Consider the following 6,000-nt stretch of genomic DNA (forward strand, 5'->3'; position numbering starts at 1 on the left):
ACCCTTGTGATACAAAACAGAGCAAAAGAAGGCTGGAAATGGATGTGAGATCAACACCGAGTGACTCTCATAATCCACTTTTCACACCCCACTCTCCAGGGGTCCTTAAGAAGACATCTGGGATCCACATACGAGAACACCCTGGAGTAGTATCTTTCATGAGCCTCTCTGTATCCTTCAGTGTCTGATTTGTGTCTTATTTTTTTCTGGTTAAGGAACAACTGAGAGTTGCTGCAGAGCCTGACTGTGGCAGCTGCTGAAGGCTCCCACCTAATTCTGTCAGCCAGGAAACATGATCTAATGACAGATGCAGAAACTACTCTCTTACTTTAGAACTCAGAACCCTTATCCCACAAGTGCCTCTGAGGTCCCTAATGCCATTGTAGTGGTTCACTGTGGACCTGGAGATCTTCCAGTTCTTTCTTCAAATCATATTGCATTTAATGAGGATAATCATTTTTAGCCGCCCTAATAAAGGTACACCCAATTCTCAGTCTCAATGGTAGCCTAACATAATAAAGATTTCATTCTCTTTTTCATAAAGACTGATGTGAGTCAGGATCTCTCCTCCATCTTGAAGCAAAGTCATTTGGATCACATGGCCTCCCAGGCAGCTCAGCCTTAAGCTGGGGTTTGTGACAATCTATAATGAGATGGCTACAGCTTTGACATGAGGCAAGGTCAGTGACCAATAAGGCAGTACAATTCTTATACCTCAACCAAGAATAAGAATGGAATAATAGAGCAGAGAAAGAAGACTTATTCACTGGTGTCAAGATTCAGAAATATCCAGCAGCATAATGGCCCAAACCTTGGTCATGTAAGGCTAATTTCCTGTTGAAATTATTATTCCCATTAATTTATATGTAGAGAGCATTTCAACCACTTAGTCCTATCATCCACCCACTGCCCAAGCTACTCAAGGGTCCAGTATCTGCTCTGGCTATCACCTCACTACATTTTCCTTTAGACATCAAGGATAAGGCCATTTAAAAGTACACTAATAAAGCCTTTGGAATACGGAGAAGTATCAGCAGGATTCCCTCTCCCCTTAGGAGACCTCGTGTTTTTGTTAAACAACAATAAAATTGAACATAAACACCAGAATAGTGAGCTCTTTCACCATTACAATAATAAAATGAGAAGTATCTCCCTGCATTCTTGTACCCATAGAGGTCTCTGGTCTCTTGAACAAGAATTGGTAGTTAGTAAATTAGATTTCTAGGGCACCTACAATCTATCCATGGAACTAAGGTCTCTATAGACAATGGCCTTTAAGACATGGTAACCCAGTAAAAACATCTACTGATTTCATTTGATCTGTGAAATGGCCAAAGTCGTGTAATTGTTCATGAATAAATAACCTTATATTACTTCTTTTTTTTTTTAACGTTTTATTTATTTTTGAGACAGAGAGAGACAGAGCATGAACGGGGGAGGGGCAGAGAGAGAGGGAGACACAGAATCGGAAACAGGCTCCAGGCTCTGAGCCATCAGCCCAGAGCCCGACGCGGGGCTCGAACTCACGGACCACGAGATCGTGACCTGAGCTGAAGTCGGACACTTAACCGACTGAGCCACCCAGGTGCCCCCTTATATTACTTCTTAAGGAAGATTGAATTGAGTGGCTACGAGAATATTGTCCCCTCTCCTGACAGTTAGAGTCCTTCTGTTTCATCTCTGATTTGTTCTCTCTCATTATGGCTATCATCCTCTCCCTGAGGTGACTGTATTTTTCACCAAGATGTTGTTCGTTTGTTTGTTTGTTTTCTTGCACACGTAACTAAAACTGTTCCAGCATATTTATCAATGGGCTTCCAATTCCATGAAGCACCTGTCAATCTGATGTTCTAGTTTGTCTATTTGATTTTTTTTTTCCTTTTAAAGTTAGTGTTGATCACTGGATGTTGTATGTAAGTGATGAATCACTTAATTCTACTCCTGAAACCAATATTGCACTGTTAACTAACATTTAAATTTTTAAAAAAGGAAAAAAATTAAGTTATTGTTTAGTTTTTGTCAAAATAATGTGTTCAGAGGGTTTAAAAACCAAATAGTACTAAAAGTCACATAAGGAAAAACAACAGTCAGCCACTATAACTAGATTTTTCTCCCCAGAGACAATTAACTTCATCTGGTTTGATTCTTTTATATGGCATTTACCTTCATATATATATATATATATACACACATATATATAATTTCTTTTACTCTCCAACTTTTATTTTCAAAATTTCAAAGCCACAGAAGCACTGAGAGAATGGTACCTTTCACAGAGATTCACTGATTGTAACATTTTGCCACTTTTGTTTTATCCTTCTCTTTTGACTAAACTATTTGGATGTAGGTTGCACATATTATGACATTACAATCAAATACTTAAGCACATATCCTCTAAAATTAGGGTGTTCTTAAAAAGCAGAGGAGTGCCTAGGTGGCTCAGTTGGTTAAGTGACCAACTCTTGATTCCAGTTCAGGTCATGATCCCAAAGTCATAAGATCAAGCCCCATGTTGGGCTCCATGCTGGGTATGAAGCTTGCTTAAGATTCTCTCTCCCTCTCTCTGCCCCACCTCTGTTTGTGCTCATACATATACATGGTCTCTCAATTGCTTTCTCAAAAAATAAAATAATAAAATAAAATAAAATAACAAAATAAAATAAAATAATAAAATAATAAATTATAAAGTAAAATAAAATAAAATTAGAGTATTATTCTCCAAATGTCTTCTGGCTTTTGGTGACATTGTTTAAGGAACTCACAGGCTATGTTAACAAATCTCCCACTTAGAAATTAAACTCATGGCCTAGTGGAGCATATCCTTTGATCTGTATTCCTCTACTGCCTACTAGCACATTCCTAGCACAACTATCCTAGCACAACTATCAATTACACTATAGTAATTGAATATGGCTCCCTGCATTCCTTTACCCATCATATTAGCTTCCACAGAGATTGAGATCCTTTTTCATTGCTTTCCTTCAACGCTTAGTGCCACATCTGCCTTTTACATCTACTAATAACTTCCAGTTGATCTGTACAACTGGTGACCTAGAAGGATCTCAAATGTACCTGGAACTGTACAAGAATTACATTAAGCAGCACCAGGCCCTGGTGTGAGATATTCTTTGGGCCTTCCTACAACATTCACACTTACCTTTATCCTAAAAGCAGAAGAGACTAAAGATGATTAAAAGCCTCTATCTTAATAATTGCATTTTATTTTCCTCCACAGGCATATCCATATCATTGTCCATAAGTGTACTTATACCCCGGGCTCCAGAGCCCCCACTGAATGATACAAGATGAGAAACTACTATGTTACCCAGAAAATGGTGCTCTCTCTAATGGTACAAACTGTTATTCCTAAAAGACCAGTAGTAAAACTGTCCTTCCACAATTTGGAAAATGTGGAAAAATGTCCTTCCACAATTTGGAACACCCCATGCAGGACTAAAACATTCCATAAAGAAATATGATTTCTGCTTTATCTGGGAAAAGATGTGGGGAAGTGGCATATGCGTTAACATAGGAACCCTGAGCTGTCCTTCCTAGTTACCTACTCAACCCTCCTATTACTACATACTCAGGAAGCAGGACAAGGGAAGGGACCAACAGAATTGGGATTCCAAGAGTCTGAAATACAGCCTAGCTGCAAGCAGAAAGCAAGGACTTATCTAGATCTGGTCTGAGGTCAGAGAAGAGACCAAGAAGAAAAGGTAGGATGTGCAGTGTTGGGATATTTAGGAAAATAAGTTGAAAATTTAAGTCTTCACTGTGAAGGCTCTTTCATCTGGAGTCCAGCATGGGCAGCCAAGACAAGGGCAAATCCTTAATGGTGCTTTACATACAGAAAAGTTGATCTTTGGTTTTCATTTTTCTTTTGGAATGTTTGGTAACTGCACACCTTTGCTGGTCAGATTTCCACTTCTGGTCAATAGAGATCCAAATCATGTCTAATGATGCCTGCTGAGAGCGTTTTTCAAAGTCTGTTTAGATCTTCCTGAACAGGGAACACTTTTATCTCTCTAGTGAGAACCCTGCTTACTTACAACTTATAAAGGAGCCGCCATTAGCTTTTCCTCACAATGATCCTTCCCCTCCAAGAATTTTGGCCAAGGGTTAGCTTGGCTTTTAAGTCTGCCCACTCATCTTTCCTTCATTTGTATCTCTCTTCATGAGCAGAGTCAGAAAGTGGAATGAGAGCACCCAAGCATTTCACCACCAGAAGAATAATTTTCCAATTTTTCTTTAACCAATAAGAGGAATGCCTTTTTGTATTTAGCTACTGTTTATTTTTTTCTCGGAGAAACCCAAATTTAACTCTTCCTTCCCAAAGAGTACTTCAGCTACACAATTCACAAAATTAAATAATAATTCCCATACCAAATGTAGACAGGATCAGAAACAACTGTTTTCTAAAGCAAACCTCTCTTAAAAGAGGTGATAAAACCTCCATTCATGTAAGAATATAACACCTAGATTTTATTTACATCAAACTTAAAAATCATTTAAACTGAGAACAAATGTAGAATCATCATGAAAGGAAATGGCAAATAGTGTTACACTGATGGATTCTAAGTACTTACAATGGACATAGAGGGGAATAAAAGAAAACACCTTAAAAGTGGCCTTCACGTGAAACACATTCCTTTTAACTTCACAGAAATACTTTGAAACTCTAGTATGAATTTCTACAGTCATGCTTTTCAAAGTGGGATCCACAGATCAATAGTATAAAAATTTTTAGCATGTATGTTTAAAATGCACATTCTGGGGCATCTGGCCGGTTAGAGCATGCGACTCTTGATCTTGGGGTTGTAAGTTTGAGCCCCATGTTATGTGTAGAGATTATACAAAAATAAAATCTTTAAAAAATAAAAATAAAATAAAGTAAGATAAAATGTGATTTCTTGACCTCTATCCTAGATGCTTTCCTGATAATTCCCACCTGCACTGACGTTTGAGAACTGTTATGCAAGAGAAGAAAAAAAATGGAGTAATTATTTGAGGGAAAAAATTTTACAAATGTAAAACGTCAAAGATAACTATGAAAATGACAATAAACATCCATATATTTGGAGATAAGTGTTGGAATGTTTTTTACTAATGAAAGAACATGGTGTTTTGGTAGTGCAACAATGATCCCAGTTGCTCATTTTGGTTTTGTTTCGTTTTGTTTTTTTCTATTTCTATTTATTTATTTATTTATTTATTTATTTATTTATTTATTTTACTTGAGAGAGAGAGAGAATGAGTGCAAGCAGGGTAGATAGGCAGAGGGAAAGAGAGAATTTTAAGCAGACTCCATGTTCAACAGGAGCCCATGCTGGGCTCAATCCCATGACCCTGGGATCACGACCTGAGCTAAAATCAAAAGTCAGGTATTCAACAAACTGAACCACCCAGATGCCCGTTGAGTTGCTCATTTTGAAGTTTGATGATGGAAATATGGAGCCATTATTATTCTACTTTTGTGTGTGTGGTGGGGGGAGGTTGTTTCTGTTTTAGTTTTATTCTATTTTTATATGTTATTAATTTTCAATACTACAAAGTCTTTAAACTTGTTGCTACACATGGTTCCCCAAATAAGAAAGAGACATGGGCTATAGGGTGACTTATCTTTTTCACATGATGAACTAAGAGAGATCAATTCCATGTGCCCTGAAATCATTCAGTGTATATCTGGTATTTAATCTAACTATAACTAACCTTGATCCAATTAAGTACATAAATTTGTGTTTGAAAGTATTTTTTCTTTTGAAAACAATATTCTAAATTACAATATTCATTTAGAATTATGTTTTTTACCTTCTTGACATTTCTTACAGTGTTTTCAGTAGCACTTATTAATTATAACTACTCTGATGTGACATCACTTTTCATTTTCTGATCTTATTCTTTCCCATATGACCCTGTCTCTCTTGAAAAATAAAACTCTTACTTTGGAAAAGCAACTTTAATATCTGGGATCAGTGTAAAGGGTCATGTCTCATTTAT

Source organism: Herpailurus yagouaroundi, unplaced genomic scaffold (genome assembly GCF_014898765.1).
Source record: "Herpailurus yagouaroundi ecotype Mexico unplaced genomic scaffold, PumYag 159, whole genome shotgun sequence".
Lineage (NCBI taxonomy): Eukaryota > Metazoa > Chordata > Mammalia > Carnivora > Felidae > Herpailurus > Herpailurus yagouaroundi.